Source organism: Choloepus didactylus, chromosome 4 (genome assembly GCF_015220235.1).
Source record: "Choloepus didactylus isolate mChoDid1 chromosome 4, mChoDid1.pri, whole genome shotgun sequence".
In the NCBI taxonomy this organism is placed as follows: Eukaryota; Metazoa; Chordata; class Mammalia; order Pilosa; family Megalonychidae; genus Choloepus; species Choloepus didactylus.
The window spans coordinates 190242831-190265326 of record NC_051310.1 but is presented as its reverse complement, the minus strand read 5'-3'; the positions used below and the strand labels follow the sequence as shown (position 1 = coordinate 190265326).

General features: G+C 43.1%; 1 pseudogene; it reads right to left on the bottom strand.

The window, feature by feature from the left end:
- Window positions 1–12672: 12672 nt before the first annotated feature.
- Window positions 12673–17257, bottom strand: LOC119533054 (annotated as a pseudogene).
- Window positions 17258–22496: the final 5239 nt, after the last annotated feature.

The window sequence follows — 22496 nt, the reverse complement described above, 5'->3', positions numbered from 1 at the left end:
GACTAGGAGAATGGGAACAAAAGGTAAATGAATAACAGGTGGAAGTGGGGTATGAAATGTTTCGGTGTTTTTACTTTTATTTTTATTCTTATTTTTATTTTTTGTAGTAATTAAAATGTTCAAAAATTGATTGTGGTGATGAATGCACAGCATATGATGATACTATGAATAATTGTACACTTCAGATGATGATATGATACATGAATATATCTCAATAAAATTGTGTTAAAAAAAGAAAAAAGAAGTAACTCAAAGTTTTCCTCATATTCCCTTCCAGTCACCTTCCCAAGTAACTCCTATTCTAATCTCTACTCCCATGGGTTAGTTTTGTCAGTTTTTAAACTTTAAATAAGTGGAATCACACAGCATGTTTTTGCCTTAGCCTTCTTTTAAATAATGTCTGTAGATGAATTCTGGGTGTGTCACAGTAATGCATTCCTTTTCATGGTCTGGCGGATTTCTAGTTAATGAATATGGAACAGTTTTATGTGTCCATTTTACTGTTGATGGACTCATAAGCTGACCTTTTGGCTGTTTTTAATGAAGCTGCTATGAACAGTCTTGTGCATCTCTCAGTGGGCACATGGACTCACTTTTTCTTGGGCATATACAGCTACAAGAAGAAGTGCTGGAACTGCAGATAAAGTGTAGATAATATCAAATATATTTTTTAAAAGTAATAGAAATGTGTATATTCCCACCAGCCATACTGAGAGTTTTATTGATACAAATCCTTCCCAAAACTTGATACTGACATCCAATTGAGGTTGTAGTATCTCATTTAGTGCCTGTTTAAATTGTGAATTTTTTAATGTGGTTGTCAGTTGGGAGGGGGCTGAGGGCAATGCTGGGGCACTGTAATGTCCTGTGTCTTGGTGAGGTGGTGGTATAATGCATATGTTTATATACATTATGGTTAATGCTTTGTGTATCATTTTAAGAAATTTAAGATATTCCAGCTATGTTTTCTGCTAAAAGTTTTACTATCTAACTTTTTACATTTAGGTTTATGATCTATCTCAAATTGGCTTTTGCTTAAGGTGTGAGAAATTAAGACATCAAGGTTAATATATCCCTATATGCATATCCCAATTAACCAGCACTATTTACTAAAAAGACCACTCTTTCCCCCACTGTATTGCAGAAAACCTTGTGTGAACCAGGTAAATCACTATATATGTGTTTCTGGATTTTATTCCACTCTGTTTCTCCAGTTCTCTCTCTTTGTGCTAATTCTACCTTATCTTAATTATTGCAGCTTTATAGAAGTCTGTGTATCTGGGAGCTTAAGTGCTGCAGCTTTTGTCTTAAATTTTCTTGGCTACTGTAGATTCTTTGATGACTTGAGGTGGTTATAGCAGGAATTTGCATCATGTTCTTAAAATTATGTTTTATAGTCCACCATTAAATATGATACTAGCTGCAGGGCTTTTTGCAGGTACACATGACAGTAGTGAAATTGAACTAGAAATCCATAATATATAATTTTAAAAAAAGAAAATAATAGTTTTGAAATATTTAGCAATACATTTTTAAACACAGTTGGGAATAGGGTGAGGCAAGAAATGGGCCTAAGGTGCAAAGTTCCATTTGTGCCTGCACTTTCACAGACCTGAGAAGGAGTGGCTCCTTCATTTTGTGCTTGAGGCTCCTTGTTTTCCCATTCTAGTCCTGTACCTGGTGCTAAATAATCCATAGGTCCATATTTTAGAAATGAAAATATTTATGGGAATGAATGGAAGCATTTTTTGGAAACATACCTTTAAATAAATGTATTTGAAAAGGAAAAAGGTCAAAAAATCAAATCACTGCTCTCTAGAAAAATTTCTGAGATGATAAAAATGTTCTGTATTTGAACTGTGCAATATTATAGCCACTAAAAACATGTGACTTGATCTCTTATTCTGTAGCTAGTGTGATTGATGTATTGAATTTGTAATTTAACTTTGATCTTCCTTACCAAAGAATCCCAAATACCTTATGTAGATACACTTCCCCAATGAGGTGGAATTTAACTCCCTCCCCTCCCCCACTTCCAACCTCCTCCATTACCTGAGGGTAGTTTGGACTTAGTAACTTGCTTCCATGAACAGTGCATGAAAAGGGGAAAATAACTTTACAGTGGAGAAACTTTTCACATAATCCTTGGCCAGTTGTTCAAGGCTAACTACCCAGTGATAAGTCAGGTTGATAGCAGGTATCCCTGCTGTGAAGTGATGAGAAGGGCTCATCACTTTTGTGGTATTCCTAAAAACCCATAACCTCAGTGTGATGGTGATAAAAACAGCAGACAAACCCAAAACTGAGGGACAGTCTACAAAACACCTGACCATTAGTTACTCCTTAATATTGCCAAGGTCATGAAAAAAAGAAGAGTCTGAGAAACTGTCACAGACCAGATTAAGCTATATGATGACTGAATGTGTTGTGGTATCCTGGATGGAATTCCAGAACAAAGGACATTAATGGAAAATCCAATGAAATCCAAAGACTAGAGTTTATTTTATAGTAAAATACAAACACTGCAGTTAATGTTAGGCCTAAAGATGTGATTTCACATACATAAATTTTACACATTGCACATATCTTTAAATCTATGATGTCTTTTTACTTTGAACAGAAATCTTCAAGTGCAAATTTAGATTTTGTGATCTTGATAACACTAGGAAACATGGTTCTAAATAGTGAGGCCTACCTGATCCCATGTCAAGTAGAGAAACAAGTCTCTTTGCTTTGGTGAGATGGTGAGTTTATTGAAGATGCATCAATAAGGTACTGGAGGAAAAATAAATCTTTCCAAGAACACTTCAGAGTGAGAAGAGTTGTTTGGGCTTTTATAACACAAAACAGACAAAGAAATGGTCAGAATCCAGAAGAAAGCAGAAAGAGCATATCCACGTTATGTGGTTGACACCTTTATAGTTCTAGGGACCACAGAAATGGGTCTCACCAATATCTCCAATGGGGAGAGAGCATGCAGGCACAGTACTATGAGCCTGGTTTAAATATGCAAGCACTTCAATTAAAACAGAGGTACAATTTTTTTCTTTACATGTATACTGGGGTTATATTAGATAATGTGTAGAACATAATTTATCTACTTGCCTTGCCTCTTTTTCAGTCTTTCTTTGTTGTTGAAGATGAAGCTCTGACTTGAAGTTAACAGCAAGCACTTTCAGAGAAACATCAGAGTAAAGCAATGTAACCAACAAGGGAATTTTGCTGTTTCTGTGACATATAACATTTTAAAAAATAACTTGCTTCCATATTATTGTGTAATATTATGCAGATCAGTAACCAAAAGAAGGTTAGAAAATTTTTAATTTTTATAGTATTGTCTAAACACTTCTTATGCAATTTATAAAATACAAATGATTTTTAGCACTTCATTTTTTTTTTTCAAGGTGAAAGAAAAAAGCCTTTGCAACTGTTGGGAATAAAAACAAATTTTTTACATCTTGACCTTGAAAAAGCAAAATGTTAAAATTTGTTAGGCTTGATTCTGACCATAATACCACAAATTTAGAAACTGATAGAGGAATTTATGCCAGTTTGAATGTATTATGTCCCCAAAACTCCATTATCTTTGATGTAATCTTGTGTGGGCAGAGGTATCAGTGTTGGTTAGATTGCAATTATTTGACTGTTTCCATGGAGATGTGCCCCACCCAACTGTGGGCAATGACTCTGATTGGATAATTTCCATGGAGGTGTTACCCAACCCATTCAGGGTGGGTCTAAATTAAATCACTGAAGCCATATAAATGAGCTGACAAACAACGAAATCAGTGCAGCTGAGAGTGACATTTTGAAGAGGAGATACATCCAAGAGGGACACTTTGAAGAAAGCACAGGAGCTGCAGATGAGAGACAGTTTGAAGATGGCTGTTGAAAGCAGACTCTTGTTCCAGAGAAGCTAAGAGAGGACATATACTCCAAGTGCAATTGAGTGATATTTTTGAGGAACTTCAGCCTGGAGAATAATGTCCTGGGAGTAAGCCAGTTTGAAACCAGAACTTTGGAGCAGATGCCAACCACATGCCTTCCCAGCTAACAGAGGTTTTCCAGACACCATTGGCCATCCTCCAGTGAAGTTACCTGATTGCTGATGTGTTACCTTGGATACTTTATGGCCTTAAGACTGTAACTGTGTAGCCAAATAAACCCCCTTCTATAAAAGCCAGTCCATCTCTGGTGTTTTGCATTCCAGCAGCATTAGCAAATTAGAACAGATTTTGGTACCAGAAGTGGGGTGCTCATGCTGCTGAGTTTGCAAATACCAAATATGTTGGAATGGCTTTTTAAATGGATAAAGGGAAGATTCTGGAAGAATTGTGAGGAGCTTGATAGAAAAGACCTAAACTGCTTTGAAGAGACTGTTAAAATATGTACTCTAAAGATACTTCTGATGAGGTCTTGAGAAGAAATAATGAATGTGTTGTTGCAAACTGGAAGGAAGCTATCCATGTTTTAAAGTGGCAGAGAATTTGGCAAAATTGAGTACTGGTGTTGGATGGAAGGCAGAATTTGCAAGCGACAACCTGGAATATTAAGCAAATGAGATCTCCAAGCAAAATATAGAAGTAGCCTGGTTTTTACTTGCAGCTTATAGTAAAATGTGAGAGGACAGATATAAGCTAAGAAATAAATTCTTGCTTTCAAAGGAACCAGAAACTGATGGCCTGAAGAACTCTGGGCTTCCAGGAGGTGAAACCCCAGAAGCTGCAGCCCAACAAGAGAATGTACCCAAACATGGAACCAGACCACCATTTCAGTACAAGGTGAGATTGGAGATGGTGTTATACAGAAAGGATATGTGGAAAGTCCTATTGTCTGGCAGCTTTGACCCCTGTGTGCTTCAGGCAAAGCCAACATAATTTTTGCAAGATCTTTATAGATGGAGCTGCTGCTGGTCAGGACTGGAGGAGACAGACAAGGAACAAATTGCAGGAAAAATTTCTTCAAAGACAGAGGCATGGATTTTGAGGTATGGAGTCAAGAAGCCTTGGGCTGGGAGAGCAGAGTGGCCCACATGCGTGGAAATAGACAGTTTGCCCCAGAGGTCAAGGGTGGGCCTTCTGCATCAATGCTCTGTAATAGTTTTGCGACTCCAGGTCCCAAAGAGGGTGGAGCACATTTCCAGGAAATTGGGGAGAGCCTGGCTTCGACCCCACTGTTCTGAAGGGGTTGAGCATTTACCCTGGAGATGGAAGGGAATCCAGGTGCTGCCCCAATGTTTGAGGATGGTGGGGCCAAGAAGGTGGTCTCCCCAATGTGTGGATATGTTGGAGCACTCACCCCAGCATTTGGAGAGGAAAGGGCTGCTGAAAAGGACATTAGGAAGGGTTAGTCTCCTGCTCTCTCAAGCCCCAAGGATGCAACATCATTCTGTAAATGACTTTCAGACTTTGAATTCTAATGGAGTTTCTCCTGAGGGTTTTAGGAACTCTTTTGGTCCTGTTAACCCTGTTTTCCTTTCAGTTTCTCCTTATGTCAATGGGAGTGCCTACCCTATGACTGTCTTTCCTTTGTATATTGGAAGTACATAGCTTGTTCTAAGTTTCACAGGTCCACAGAGCCAGAGGGGAATTATGCCTTGAGACCAACCATACCTGTAATTGATTTTGATGGGATCTTGTACTTAACTGTAACTGAAATGGTTTAAGTTTCTGTGATATTGTTGTGGGGTGAATGTATTTTGTATATGGAAAGATAATGTCATTTTGGGGTCCCAGGGGTGGAATGTGCTTGTTTGAATGTGTTATGTCCCCCCAAACTCCATTATCTTTGATGTAATCTTCCATGGACAGAGGTATCAGTGTTGATTAGATTATAATTCTTTGAGTGTTTCTGTGGAGATGTGCCCCATGCAACTGTGGGAAGTGACTCTGATTGAATAATTTCCATGGAGGTGTAACCCACCTATTTAGGGTGGGTCTAAATTAAATCACTGAAGCCATATAAATGAGCTGACAAACAAGAAAATCCGTGCAGCTGAGAGCAACATTTTGAAGATGAGATACATCCAAGAGGGACACTTTGAAGAAAGCACAGGAGCTGCAGATGAGAGACAGTTTGAAGATGACCATTGAAAGCAGACTCTTGTTCCAAAGAAGCTAAGAGAGAACAAAAACCCCAAGAGCAACTAAGAGTGACACTTGAGGAACTTCATCCTAGAGAGGAATGCACTGGGAGAAAGGAGTTTGAAACCAGAACTTTGGAGCAGATGCCAGCCACGTGACTTCCCAGCTAACAGAGGTTTTCCAGACACCATTGGCCATCCTCCAGTGAAGGTACCTGATTGCTGATGTGTTACCTTGGACACTTTATGGCTTTAAGACTGTAACTGTGTAACCAAATAAACCCCCTTTTATAAAACCCAATCCATCTCTTGTGTTTTGCATTCTGGCAGCATTAGCAAAGTAGAACAGAATTGCTTTTTAAAAAATCTCACATTTTTGGAAAATAATAAAATATTACCACATAACCCTTGAAATAAAAGAGAATCACCAGGCACATTAGGGAATACATGGAATTGAATGATAATGAACATTTATAGTCAAAAGTTGTGAGACAAAGCTAAATAAGTAGTTAAAACCAAATTTGTAGCATTAAACATATGGGAGGAGGTTAAAAACAATGAGCTAGACTTCTTTCTAAAAAGTTGCAAAGAGTAGCAACAGAGCAAACCCACAGGGTCAAGAAGGAAGAAATTATAAAGAATGGGGAAAATATAAATGAAATAAAGAAGAAAATAGTTTTACATAAGATTACCAAAAATGAAAAGCTAGTTCTTCACAAGATTATTAAGATAAACAAACTTCTAGCAGAACTGGTTGACGAATTAAAGAAGAAAAAATACAAGTAAAAAAACTACCTGCAAACTTTTCCTGTAAAGAGCCAGGAAGTAAGAATTTTAGGCCTTGAGAGCAGTAAGCCCAGTCTCTGTTGCAATTAAACAACTCTGGTGTTGTAGCAGGAAAGCAGCCAAAGACAATCCCACAGAGAACGTACAGGTCTGTGTTCCAACAAAAAAGTTACTTATGTATATAATTGTGAATTTCACATAATTTTCACATCACCAAAATAACATTCTCCTTTTAACCTCCTCCCCCAACCATTCTTCGCTAGCTGCATGTTGTGCAAAACCAGGTGGTGGGCTGGATTGGATTTGCCCCCAGATGCAACCTCAGGGGAGGGGGAGTCAAGGCCCTGTTGCATTGCAAGCTCCATGAACATGGAGCATGCACTACTGCTTTTATGGAAAAGGTGACACTTCTGAGGTTATGAGAGCTGGATTCTAGAAGGGGAAACATATTCCTGGAGGAACTGAACCTCTGCTACCCAAGTCCTTTCAGGAACACCAGGTCTTTGCCACTCTCTCTGCTCCCAGCAGCCAAACTGTGCAGCACCGGGTCGCCGCCAGGAGCCGCCAGGGAACTGGCAGCCAATCGGAGGTCCCAGCGAGTTTGTGGAGGGGACCGAAGCGGCCCAGGCCTGAGAAGGCTTCCTTGTGGTGGGCTTCACCCAGGGCCGCCTTGGGCCTGGTGCCTTGGCCAAAAGGAAAGGAGCACACACCCTGAGTCACTTTCCTGTTGTTCGTATTTTTCACTTGATGAAATGTCCTCCAGCTAGGAAATCACTCATGCCAAGCAAGGTGAGCTGGCTCTTGGTAGTCCTGGCTGGCTGCTGGTCAGCAGATAGCCCTTCCCTCTGGGAGTTTCTTTTCCTTCTCCACCCTAAGCGAGTGCATGGACCCGTAGACAGGCAGTATCACCCAGAAACCTTAGGAGCACCTCAGGAACAGGACCAGCTTTGGGCCCATCTCTTCTCTTTATTAATTAGTTTTGCTTTTGGGAGAGTGATCTGCACGTGGGCTTGAAGCTCTGAGGCAGGCCTGGGGCGGGGGATGTGGTAAGAAGACACACTACCTAAACCAAAGAAAGGGCAGAATGGAAGTTCCAGCTCCCCTGCTCCAACCGCTGGCTAGGCCAGGAAGTGGGACTAAGCCAGCAGGGGCTCCCCATCCAAAAGGATGCTTGGGTTTGGGGGCAGGGCCCTCACTTCTCCCCGGTACCCCAGCTCCCCGTTTGGCCCTGGGAGGCAGAGTGTCCTGGGCCTCTTTGGCCCCAAGCGGGCTCGCCTCGCCCCGCACTGATTCTGGAGGGGGCGGCGTAGGGCGGGGGCGCGGGGCATCCCGCGCGGCCCCTTTAAGACCCGCGTCAGGCGGAGCGAGCGCACCGGGCGCCTGCGAGGCTTCACCTGCCACTGGGATCCCGCGGAACTGAAGCGCGGGCGGCTGCGAGGCCGGTGGACTCACCGGCCGGAGGGAGCGCGCCTCCGTCCCCACTGGCCCTGTCTCCGGGAAGCCTGGGCGGCGAGCGCGGCGGACGCAGCCAGGCTGGAGGCTCTGGACAGGCGCAGGGGAGTGGGCGCCGGGCACCAGGCGGGTGCTTGGGCACGGCGCGGCGGGGAAGATAACCGCGGGCTCCTGCATGCTCCTGCTGCTCTCGCTCTCCGGCTCACTCCGGGTAAGTTGCCGGCCCCCGCGCCGGCCTCTTGGGAGTCCGGGGCAACGAGGGGCGGCCCCGGAGCATGCAGGGCGCGTACACGGTGTGTGGGGCTCTTCTGAGCTTCCCTGGATGTGCCAGTGACCCCGCCGCGCGCTGCATGACACCTAGCCTGGTACCCGCGTTCCTTGAAGCCGCCTGCAGTTGGCAGGAGTGGTAAGGCGCCAGGGCGGCCTGAAGCGGCGGAACTGGGCGAGAGTGTGGGCGGGTGGCTGGGATACCGTCACGAGCCCTGCAGTCAGCGGGACCGCCGAGCATCCCTCACCGCCTGGTGCCGGCAGCCGCTACCCGGAGTTCGGTATTATAATTCTTAGAATTATAATCTAATCAACACTGATACCTCCACTGCCCGGAAGCCGCACGCCTCCTGAGTTAGCGCACCAACCGGGCTCAGGGCTGAGGGCTAGGGGATCCTGGCTGGGGCCGGCCGGTCAGGTCCTGCCGCCTCTGTGCCGGGGCTGGGGATCCGCGCCCTAGCGCCGCCTCGCTCTTCTTCCTGGTGTTGGCCAAGACCGTCTCTGCGACTGAGTGGAGGATGTGGACCGCTGGACACCCCTGCCGCCGAGCCCCGCCGCGGCGCGGGCTGCAGCAGGAGTCCTGGCGGGGCCCGCACTGCTGGGAGCGTGGCGGGGTGGCCGGATTCTGGCCTGCACGGTCGGAGAGTGCGCCCTGGGATCGCGAGATGACCGCCCGTTTTCTTCCTGGGGATCCGCGCCTGCCCTCTCCCCAGCTTGCGCTCTGCATTTTGCCGGGTGCAGGGCCTGGGAGGGGGGCGGGTGACGCGCCGAGAGGCTGGGGGTTGGGTTGGGGAGGTCTAGGCGAGCCGTGGGCGGAGGCGGAGGGGCTGCGGGAGTTGCAGGCACCCCCTTCTCGTGGCCCATAGGCCGCTGCTTCCTAAGGGGCCGCGCTGTTGTAACTTTGGAAATAAACAAGTGCGGGCGGCCAAGGCCGGCTCCGAGGTGCAGGGAGCGCCCAGAGTGTCCTGGCCGCACGACCTGGGATGGGTGGAAACTTTCATGGAGGAGTTTAGCCTCCTCCGGGGCTGTGAGTGCTATTTGGAGCTGCGTTCCCGCAGCGGCGACTTGGAGCTTTATGCCAGCAATGACGAAGCGCCTGCTCTGCCTCCTTCTTGGGGCATTTGGGTGGAGGTGTGCATGCGTCCCAGGCCAGCGTCTGGGTGCCGGTGAGCTCCAGGCTCCGAAGCCTGGGCACACGGGTTTGGAGGAGGCGGCGGGTGGGGAGGCGAGTTCTGCTCTGGCAGCCCGGTGAAGGCTGCGGGCTGCGTTCCGAGCTCCCTGAGCTCTTTCCCCTGTGGTGGGCTGGCTTCCCAATTACACAGGCAGCTGCCTCTCCCTGCAACTCCGATGCCCCAGAGCTTGCCTGTGGGGCTTGTTTCCCCAGCCATGGAGGGGCCCTTTCACCCATTCCCATCCAACTCTGTCCTCTAGATGCCATCTAGAGGTCCTCATCTGGCGGGAGATCTGAGCAAGCGTCCTAGGGCAGGACGATGATGATGGCCACCCTTTTTCTCCTGGAGGGGCTGGAGATGGGGGTGCCCAGGTCCAAGGAGTGTCAAAGGAAGGGGGGAGAAGAAGGGGGCTGGTACCCTCCTTGCAGTGTCCGTCAGAGCTGGTTGCTTTGCCCAGTTCTCAGTTGATCCTCAGAACTCCTCTTTATTGGTCTCTCCCCCTTCTCCTCCCTCCTGGGGTGAGCTTGCCCAGAGAAGACATCAGGAGTCTGCTGGATCTCCTCTCCTAAAGCACAGAGCATGGGGCCCACAGGGGAAAATGGCTCTGCAAAGGGCAGGCCTGGACTCTGCTGGCCCCCAGCTCCTGGCCCCACCTGGAGGCCCCTCTGTCTTCAGGGGCTTCCTTGGCTGACACAGGACTCATGCTCAGCTCTGCGAACACCACAGGCCCCCCAAACTTGCTGCCAGCTTGCCCTGTACTCCCTGGGGTACATCTTCCCAGTTGCTTGGGAGAGAGGCTTCTAGTCCCCACCAGTGCTCCCATAAATCCCCAGAGGCCAGAGAGGCAGCAGCCTTGCCCAGCCAGGAGGAGACTGGTCATCAGTGTTTCTGTGGCAGCAGAGACCTTGACCACAGCAGATCCTCCATAAAAGATCACATTAGATTTCTGTGGATTATTTTTGCTTTAACCTCCCTGCCTTCTGTTTGTAGGCCCATACAGGGGATCTTAAGTCCAGACAGACCTGTAAGGCTGGATTTCAGAAGATTACATGGCATTAATCTCCCAAAATATTCTGGAAGGAGAAAAACTAAAAGGTAGGGACAGGGGCACAGGAGGTGGAAGTGAGTTAAAAACCATGCTCTTGATTGGGGAGAACTTTCAGATTAAAAGACAAGGTTTGGCTGGTCTTAGAGCTGTGCTGTCAGCAAAATGAAGGTTGTGAGTTCAGCAGGGCTCTGATTAATGACATGAAAGGTATTTGAATCACAGGTGAATGATTTAAGAGTCCCTGTCATTTTTGAGTGAGGTGAATCTTTCCTTGGCAGCAAATTAGGATTTGGATGTAATGTCACCCAAATAATGTGCAGACACTTTCTTACCAAGTATTTTTATGCACAAAATTCTGGATTCTTAAATTATCCCTGTTCCGAAACACATGATAAAGCAGACTATGTTGTTGGAAACATGGCAAATAAGCCCACAGCCATGCTGTTCACAAATGTGGCACTGATTTTCATTACTGCCCCACTGACAACACAGAAACACACATGCAGGAGGGAATGGCCAATTAGATCTATTGTAATTGTAGAATTATATCCGCATTTATGATGGGAATCTCAGAGACAGCTTCAGAACTCAAACAACAATAGATCGTCTTGGGTATTGATCTGTTTCCCTTTCAAGACAAACCAATTAAACTTTGTATCTTCCATGGATGGAAAATAAGTCAGTTTTTCTTTCTCTGAGGTTTTAGACTCATACAGCTGCACCCTGCCTGTGTGCCTTCCCTTTCTGCATCCATTTCCCAGAAGTGGGAGCCTTTTAGCTGATTTCAAAGTGATGGGGGTAGTGAACGTTAAATAAAGTATCAAAGCAACCTTTCAACATTCACAGCTAAATAATCTCCAGCCTGTTGTCTTTTCCCCAGTTTTATTTTTCAGCTCTCCTATCACTTTGTGACTGAGGAGAGAACTTAGAATTTTCCTTCAATTACTGACAGCAGGGTGTGTGAGTTCATGCACATGTATGCCTGTTTGTGTGCATGCATGTGCATGCACGTAGAGTGAGTTGACTTTCAGATCCTCATCCCTTATGACAGAGCTTGTAAAATTTTCATTTTACACTGAGTCTGTCTTCTGGTACTTTATATTGTTATCTGTTATTGTCACCTGCTAAGGCAGCTGTGTGATAAGATTGATCTTGTCTTTGGTGACTAGCAAAATGGAAAAAAAAAAACAAAAAACAAAACCTTCTAGGCAGTTAGCCTAGAAACAGAACTAACTTGGCATAATATTAGGCACAGGGTATGGAGAGTGTTCAGGAGATAAGACTAATTACACTTTTGGTGCATTGTAGAGTTAGAAAGGGCCTTTATTCCTGAGAGTTCCTGTGTCTCCACAGTGTCCCTGGAGGGGAACCCTCACACTTGGGACAAAGTCCTGTCATGTATCATGTGGGAGGTGCTGACTGCAGCCCTCTGCTGGCTTGTCCTGGACCCCTCCACTACCCTCCTGAAGCTGCCACCCTCCCCAAGTATGTGGTAGAGTCTTGATAATCATGATGTATTTTGGAACATCCATTTTACTCAGGGAGTTAAAGAAAAAAAAAAACACTCCTTTTAGAAATGGCTGATATTTTCTGCTACAGAATAGAATAGAAAATCATATTTTTATGATAAAATGTGAGATTTCAAGCCAGCACTCCTCTCTCCTGTGAGGGGCTGCCCTTAGCCCTGTGGGTCCAGGGGGAGAAGCACTTGACCCTCAGTTCCCACAGAGGGAAAGCCTTGCCCACTGAGCAGACAGTGGCCTGGCCACTGCCCCAGGAGGCTTTCATCCAGTGAGGGACAAGAGCTGAGTAGAGGAAGGTGAACCTGGATCACCTCACTGGCTCAGTGGATGTGCAGCTCAGGTTCAAAACTCTTCTGCCTGGGCACAGGGCCCACATGAGCATCAGGGGTCTCGGGCCCTCTGGCCTGGCTTCCAGGCTGGGCTCCAGTCCTTTGGATTCCCTGGCACCTGTGTGTGCACCTTCTCACTCTTGTCTCCTTCTGGATCTTTTCTTTTTAATTCAGTTTTATTGAAATATATTCACATACCATATAGTCATCTATGGTGTTCAATCAGCTTTTCACAGAACCATCATATAGTTATGCATTAATCACCCCAATCTATTTTTGGACATTTTTCTTACCGCAGAAAGAATCAGACTAAGAATAAAAAATAAAAGTAAAAACAAACACCAAAATCATCCCCCATCCCATATTATTTTTAATTTAGTGTTTGTCCCCATTTTTCTATTCATCTATCCGTACACTAGATAAAGGGAGTATGATCCACAAGGTTTTCACAATGACACTGTCACCCCTTGTAAGCTACATTTTTATACAATTGTCTTTAAGAGTCAAGGCTACTGGGTTGGAGTTGGGTAGTTTCAGGTATTTATTTCTAGCTATTCCAATACATTATATCCTAAAATGGGTTATCTATATAGTGCATAACAATGTCCACCAGAGTGGCCTCTCAAATCCATTTGAAATCTCTCAGCCACTAAAACTATTTTGTTCCATTTCACATCCCCCTTTCATCTAGAATATGTTCTCAATTCCACACTGCTGTGTCCAAATTCATCCCCAGGAATATCCTGTGTTGCCAGGGAGATTTACACCCCTGGGAGTCAGGTCCCATGTTGGGGAGGGCAGTTAGTTCACCTGCTGAGTTGCCTTAGCTAGAGGGAGAGAGCCACATCTGAGTAACAAAGAGGTACACAGGGGGAGACTCTAAGGCACAATTATAAGAAGGTTTAGCCTCTCCTTTGCAGTAACAAGCTTCATAAGGGCAAGCCCCAAGACAGTGAGCTCATCATATGAAGACATCAGTCCTCAATGTTTGTGTGAACATCAGCAACAATCCAGGTGAGGAAGCCCAACACTTCCCCCAGCTCCCCAGAAGAGCCCTGTATATATATTTTTATTCTTTGCCCAAATTACTTTGGAATGTGTTGCTATTTTACTCTAACCTATACAAACCTACCATATCTCACTTTGTATTCAAAGTTCCATGCAATTGTGGTGTTTGATTAAACTGACTGTAAAAGTTATATTGTTTAAAAAACATAGATCCTGCACCAAATGAACATCTCTTCCCTTGTCACATTGAAGTTGAAGTTTTAACTCACAATCAGTTTCAGCCTTTACCCTTTGACCTGATTTGCCCTAGTCTTAACCAGATCTGCTTCATTCATATCTCTAATTGAAGTCTGGAGTCTCAGCTTTTTTGTTTAAAAATTTCTGTACACACTGATACTTGCATTCATATTTGCTGAGCTCTAGTTCAGAGTTTCAGGTGTAACACAGATACCCAGTGTTCCAGAGACTAATCAGGTTATACACAATGTTGAAACTGACTGTGTGTTAAAACTTCAATTTCCATGTGAGAACAAGGGAAGAGATTTTTATTTGGTGTATGATCTATGTTTTCTAAATAACAGATAATTTCCAAGAAAACAAACAATATTTGGGAAATTAAGCAATACATATTTTTAAATGGAGCTGGGAATAGGATGAGGCAAGCAAGGGGACTAAGGTACAAAGAGCCACTTGCCCATGCATTTTCACAGACCTGAGAGAGAGTGGTTCATTTATTTTTGTGCTGTGTTTTCCCCATTCTAGTCCTCCTCCTGTTTCTAAATAATTCATAGGTCCTTATTTTGGAAATGAAAATAATTTTGTGAATGAGTTAAAAGCAGTTTTTGGAAATTTGTATCTTTAAATGCATATGTTTGAAAAGAAGAAATATCAGAAAATCAAATCAGTGCTATCCAGAAAACCTTCTGAGATGATGAAAATATTCTATATTTTGTTCCAGTATAATAGCCACTAGCTATTGACTTGATCCTCTGATCTGTGGCTAGTGTGATTGCTGTACTGAATTTTAAATTTCATTTAACTTTGATCTTCTTTACAAAATAATACCAAATAACTTATGTAGATACACTCCCCCAATGAGGAGGAATTTAGCTCCCTTCCTTCCCCACTTCCAACCCCCCTCCATTATCAGAGTCTAGTTCGGATTTAGTAACTTGCTTCCAAGGAACAGTGTATATGAAAAGGGGAAAATAACTTTACAGTGGAGAAACCTGTCAAACAATCCTTGTCAGTTGTTCAAGACTAACTCACCGGTGATGTCATGTTGATAGCAGGTATCCCTGCTGTGAAGTGATGAGAAGGGCTCATCACTTTTGTGGTATTCCTAAAAACCCATAACTCCAGTGTGATGGTGAGAAAAACAGTGTATAAACCCAAATTGAAGGACAGTCTACAAAATACATGAACATTAGTTATTCCTTAAAGTTGTCCAGGTTATGAAAAACAAGGAGAGTCTGAGAATCTGTCACAGACCAGAGTAAGCTAAGGGATGTGATGACTAAATATGTTGTATCCTGGATGGAATTGCAGAACAAAGCACACTAATGGAAAAGCCATGAAATCCAAATAAAGATTAGAGTTGAGTTAATAGTAATATACCAACACTGCAGTTATTGTTAGGCCTAAGAATGTCATTTCACATATATACATTTTTGACATCACAAATATCTTTAAATCTTTGATCTCAATTTTGGCTATGAACAGGAATCTTCAAATGCAAAGTATCAGTCATTTAAAAAAATTCCCACATAGTTTGGAAATAAATAAAATATACCACATAATGCTTGCAATAAAAGAGAAGCACTAGGGAAATTAGGGAATACATTGAATTGAATGATAATGAAAATATTACATTTTACAGTCAAAATTGTGAGTCAAAGCTCAATCAGTACTTAAAGGGAAATCTGTAGCATTAAACACATGGGGGGAGGTAATAAACAATCCGCTAGGCTTCTTGCTTAAAAGTTGCAAAGAGTAGCAACAGAGCACACCCACAGGGGTCAAGAAGGAAGAAATTATGAAGAATGGGTAAATATAAATGTAATATAGAAGAAAGTAGCTTTACAGAAGATTAACAAAATAAAAAGCAGATTCTTTCACAAGATTATTAAGATAAACTTTTGGCAGTATTGGTCAATAAATTAAAGAAAAATAAATCACCTGCAGGAAATGGGCCAGCCTTGCAACATGTTCTCCTTTGCAACTTTTGTGAGATTGAAAGGAGTCCTAGGGATCCATTCACACACATGGGTGTTAAGAAACCCAGCTCGGTTTACAGAGAACAGCTTACTGTCAGATGACATGGTCCTTCTGGACACCTAAGAGCAATCACCTAGAGAAGGAGGCCTGGCAGTGACACATTCCCCTGAAGTTTTGGGGCCAACTCTATAGTCAGGAAGTTGAGAAATTTTAACTAAGACTATTTGGAAATGTATCTTGAAGTGTGCTACTATTTCTGGGAAAAGGGAGGTGCACATTTGTCAGGGTCACACCCTCCCCCAAAAGTTTCCAAGTAGCTGTCCCCCCACCTCTTGCTGCAAAAGGGGCCAGCCTCCCCTTTCCTTTCTTCTAAGACCAGAAGGGTAGTCTGATGATGATGGAGGAAAATTGAGTTCTGGAGAATGCAGTTGGCACTGGAGGAAAGGGCAAGCAATCAACCCCACTCCTGGTACCAAGTTGTATTAGTTAGGGTTCTCCTTGGAAACAGAATCAATGAGAGATGTCTCTTATTATCAAATTGTAAAAGTGACTCACGCAACTGCGGGAGCGCATGAGTCCAAATTCTGCAGAGCCGTCAACAAGCTGTCAACTCCAAGGAAGACGTCCGACGAACTCCTCGGGAAACGAACCGACAACTTTAACGAACTCCTCAGGAAACGAACCGGCAACTTTGAAGAACGCCTCAGGAAACGAACCGGCAACTTTGAAGAACGCCTCAGGAAACGAACCAACAACTTTGATGAACTCCTCAGGAAACGAACTGGCAACTTCGACGAGCTCCCCAGGAAAAGCTTCACTGAGCAGCTGAAGAAGAAGTGAAGGTTCTCTAACCGTCCGGCTTATAAGCCTCCAACTGATCACCCGGACCAAATCCGGCCAATTGCATTCTCTCACTGTGGAAGCACGCCCCTTGATGAGTCATCAGTCAGCTACAGTCAATTGACTGATGATCCGACAAACCAACCAGCCTCAAATAGCCTCACAGGAATCGTCAGGCCAGTGCCCGCTTGACCAGACAGCTAGGCCACCTAGCCAAGTTGACACATGAACCCAACCATCACAGTCTTCTACTTCTTGGTGTCCACATCTTCCTCGTCATCATCTTCAGCTGCCCATTTGCCTGTGGTGGCCTCAGCCTCCTCATCTTCATCTCCACCCTCTTCCTCACCATCTCCTTCTACATCCTCTTCCTCTTCTTCATCTACCTCATTGTCAGCCTCCTGTTCTGCATTTTCTTTGTTAATGTTCCCATTAGCTGGTGCATCCCTTCTGTTCTCTGCCTCCTCCACTTCTTTCTCCTTTACATCCTTGGTGGTGATTTCAGGGCTAGTATCCATGGCTGTGTCTGACATGCTGGGGCACACTGGTGATCTGATGTAACAGATTAGAAAGAAAGTGAGAGTTCAGGGACTCTGACAAAAAAGGTGCTGGGTCCGCGGTGGCAGCAGCCTGAGATGGAGGGGACTGAGGGAACAGGGAGCCACCCAGGGAACAACACTTGCCCAACACATTTAAGGATACAGCTCACTGAGATCCCAGTCTATTAGTTATCTATTAGTTATCTATTTCCTGAACAGCCAATGGGCCTGCCATTGTCTCTTGAGGGGCTTAATGCATTTAAAAATCCTAAGCCATTTTTATAACCTCACCCACCTCCACTCCACACCTTTCCACCCCAGACCTTTTAATACATTTTAAAACATTTAAAAATTCATTTCTTTATCTCTTTCCTCAACTGTACACTTTTCTTTTTTTTTTTTTTCTTGTTTCCTGGGTGTTTTGGCCCCAACTTGAGTGCAGCTCCCTTGACGCTAATGAAGCCTCTGAGACCCGGGACCAGGGTTTTGATGTGGGTGGTTCAATAGTGAATTGTTTTATTTACTGACTTATGGTAGATTGGAGGAACAGGTTTTTAGGAAACAGATCAATTCTTTTTTCAGATAAGTGTGAAATGCTCCCTACGACAACCAAATGGCAGTGCCACTTAGGTAGTGTGCTGTAAAATATCCCTAGCTAATGTTATGTATTACTATACCTTCTCTCTGATTGTCTCTCTGCCTGAAATATCTCAAGAGCTTTAGAAATATCAGTGTATACCTGAGGTAAGGTGAAAGAGGTTTTTATAATAAGGAATAAGGTTATAACTTCTATTCTTGTTTTTTTCCTTCTAATATCTCTGTGCTAGAATACTGCTATCTACACAGTGTTCCCTGTGGGAAACTGAATGTACATGATAAATTCAGCCCACTCATTAATCCAGAAATTTCCAAATTGCTTCCTTAAAAGAAGAGGAAGATGGCATTCTATTACCCAGTCTTTTGAAAGATAAGTTGAGTAATTAAGAGTACCAGAAAGGTGAAAGTTAAATAAAGCTCTGACATGTTTTTTTTACCATGTTCTGGGGCTAAAATGGGCTGATTATATATATATATATATATATAGTTTTTACCCTAAGATTTCCATTAATGAATTAAAGTAGTTCATTCAAAGGAAATGTGTATTTTTTAAGAGTTTACATGGGTTGTGATGGAAGTGCCAAGGAGCCCAAGGACTGCTGACCAGACAGAAGATACCAACCTTGAAAGGAAGCAAGACATCAAGACTCTGAAACCACGAGCCAATAAATTCTTGTTGTTAAGCCAAAAAAAGTTACAGGGGTTAGTTTGTTTCTTTCTCTGCCCTTTTCTTTAAGGCTTTCTTTTGTGAGGTAACTGCATGCCACTGGATGGGGGGTGGGGTATCTGAATTCATTACATGCCGGTAGGTGAGATTATAGGTGAATTCTTGCCCAACAATTAAGGATACAGCTTAGTGAGGTCTGAATCTATTAGTTATCTATTGCTGTGTAACAATTATCCTAAAATTTGGAAGCCTGAAATAACATTTATTATCTCATGCAGTTTCTGAAGGTCAGGAATATGGAGTGGCTTAGCTTGGGTGGTTCTGGCTCAGTTTCTCTCCTGAGACTATGGACAAGAATTTGGCCGGGTCTGTACTCTCTGAGGACTTGGCTAGGTTTGATGATCTGCTTTAAGCTCACTCACTTGGCTGTTGGTAAGAAGCCTCATTTCCTTACCATTTAAACCTCTCCCTGGAGCTGTTCCTGTCATGTTTCCCCCAAAAGAAAGTGTTCCAAGAGTGGGATCTTGCAACCAAGATGAACAAAATCAGAGACTCTTTTCATAAGCTAATTTTGGAATAGACATGACATCATTTCTGCTATATGTGATTGGTCCCACAGACCAACCCTGGTACATTGGGGGAGATGACTACACATGGTATGAACACCAGGAAGTGGGATTCATTGGTGGTGGAGGGAATATTGGGGACTGGCTACCACAGCCATTTATTCACCTTTCTAACCTTTCTTCATAAAATCTCAGCATTGTACCATTACTATTGGTGAATACTTTGGTTTCCAGCTAAGGTAAAACCCTCTGCCTCTTCACTAAACCCAAGTACTCTTGTTTGTTCAAGGATATCATTCCAGGAAGTCTCCTCTTTGTCCTGGATTATTAAGTGTTCTGTCTCTCTGGATCATCTCATCAGCAAACATTGATTGTCATATCACCTCATTAAATGTCCCTCTTCATACGACACATCCCTGTCCTGTTTATTTTTTCTTGTGCTTACAGAAAAATTTCTCACTTTTCTGTATTTGTTGTCTCCAATTCTTTTCTCATTTTCCTTGAAAATCACTCTTGTCAAGTTCAACAACAAATTCCATATTGGTTTATCCTGTGGTCTATTTTTAGTTTTCAGAATATTTGATCTATTAGCAGCATTTGTCAAAGTTCAGTTCCTTCTACTTAAAGATCATTTTTCAGTTGGATTCCAGGATGCCTGCTGTCTCAGTAGCTCTGAGTTCCTTCTTGATTTCCTCTTCTGTCTCCTTCTAATCTCCCTGATATTTAACTGCTGGCATATTCTGGGGCTCTTTTTTCTCAATCTAACTTTTTCCCTAGGTGATCTCACCCAGTCTTTTGTTTTAAATAACACTATATTTATTTAAAATAAATATATTTCAAATATTTTAAAATATTATTTACTTAAGACTTTAAAATATATATACCTAGCCAAGACCTTTGCTGATCTCTATTCTCATAGATCTACCTGCTAAGCATCACCTTTTGTGTATCATCCTCCTGTCTTTCACATCCTAGATCCAATCCATCACTAAATTTTCTGGGAATGCCTACAAGATTTTGACTCAGAAACTTACCTCTTCTTAGTGCAAATATTTTCTACACTGTTTGATAACACCATTATCTATTTTTGTATCATTCCAATATCTTTATAACTTCTCTTCCTGCTTCCACCATTACTCTCTACATTGTGTTCTTCACACAGAAGCCAGTGTAATCCTTTTCATATGAAAATCAGATCATACCTTTCCTCAGAGTCATCCTGCATCTAGACTCTAAAGAAGAATTTGTCCCTTACATCTTCCAGCCTCTGGAAATCTTCCTGTCTTTTATAAGTACATTTGGGGCCCACATGGAAAATCAAGGATATTGCCCCATCTCAAGCTCCTTAATCACATCCACAAAGACCATTTTTTTTTTGCAAATAGGTAATGTTTACAAGTTTCAGGGATTTGGGGGCCATTATTCATCCTAATATATTTCCCTTTCCTTCCATTCCCCAACCCATGAAAACCACTAGTTCACTTTCAATCTTTCTGCATTTTCCTATTCTGGACATTTCATATAAATGGAATCAGACAATATGTAGGGTTTTGTGCCTGGCTTCTTTCACTTAGCATATTGTTTTTGAGTTTCATCCATGTACTAGCACACATTTCATTCCTTTATTATGGCTGAATAATAGCCCATTGCATGAATAACATTTCATTTTGTTTCTGCATTCCTCAATCAATAGACATTTTGATTGTTTCTACTCTTTGGCTTTTATAAAGCATACTTCTACAAATATTTACATAGAAGTTTTTGTGTGGACGTATTGCTAGGTCACATGGTAACTCTTTGTTCCAATTTTGAGGAATGCCAAAACTGTTTTCTAAAGCAGCTGCACCATATTACATTTTCACCTGCTGTCTGCGTGGCTTCCAATTTCTCCATATTTTAGCTTAGCTAACATTTGTTATTGTTCTTCTTTTTTATTACAGCCAATTTAATGAGTGTGAAGTAGTATTTCATTGTGATTTTGATTTCTATTTCTCTAGTGACACTGAGCATCTTTTCATGTACCTAATGAGTATATGTATGTTGTCTTTGGAAAACTGTTTATTCAAGTCCTTTACCCATATTTTTATTGTGTTGTATTTTTTATCTGGTTGTAAGAGATCTTTATATCTTCTAGATAAAATTTTATCATGTACATAAATTTTGGAAATATTTTCCCCATTATGTGGATTTTCTGCACTTTCTTGATGATGTCTTTTGAAACACAGCAGTTTAAACTGTTTATGAAGTTCAGTTTATTTGTTTTTTTCTTTAGTGGTTTGTGCTCTTAGTGAAATACCTAGGAAACCATTGCTTAATCCAAGGTCAGGAAGATTTATTCCTATGTTTCCATAGAAGAGATTTAGTTTTAGTCTTAAGTTTATATCTATGATCCACTTTTAGAAATTTTTAGTCATTTTATTTTGAGATTATTATGAATTCACATGCAATTTGTTTCTACTTCTCCAGGATATTCTAGAAATTTTATTTTCATCTCAAATCTTTTGGGTTTGAAATGTTGGGTGAAGATGGTGAGGTGGGAGTGGGCCTGGTCCTGGGTTTGGGGAAGGGGATTGGGCTTGTCCTGGGATGGGGGAGGATTTGGGCTTAGGTGGTGGGAGGGGATTCAGGTTGGTTTGGATGAGGGAACAGCCTGATACTGCTCTGAATGATGGGCCTGCATGGGGGCTGGGAGGTGGGGGTTGGGCCACTACCCCATGACCACACAAACCAAATTGCAGGGCTCTGGGATAAGGTGGGAGAGGATGAGGCCAGGGCCCACCCCTACATCCTACTCTATAGATGAATACTTTATTCCCTCAGATTCAGGGTGCAGGGATACTGAGCTTGCCTGCAATGAGTGAAGGTCAAACCCAGAGTCCCTCTCCCTATTCCTGGGGGTTGCCCACCCTTGGTCATGACAGACAACCACTGCTCATTGCTTTTTATCCCATTTTTGTCACCCCAGGAGAAGCAGACCCCTCTTCCAACAGTGAGGCCCTTAGGTTTGCTTCTCTTCAGAATGTTCTTTCCTCAGCCATCCATGGCCTTTTTTTCTTCTAAGGTTTCAAAAGAAGTCAAAACTTCCTTTCCTTGCTTAACTCAGCCTCCCACAACCTTAATGATTACTTCAAATGTCTCTTGTCCTATTTTTACCTGACCAACAAACCTCTTCTCACAGAGTTACATCCCAGCTGGAAAACTGGGAACTTTAATGAGCTGCAGGGCATGGGCCAAGGATGGTGCCAGGGTGGTACAGCCAGAGGGAATGCTGACCTGGGAGAGGCCATGAGCTGGGGCCAAAGCAGGGTCTCATACCTGCTCCCTTCACCATCAGGCCTCACATGTATATCCACTGGGGCCCCACTGTGCTGGAACCAGGCCTGTTTGAACTGGTGTGGGTTGG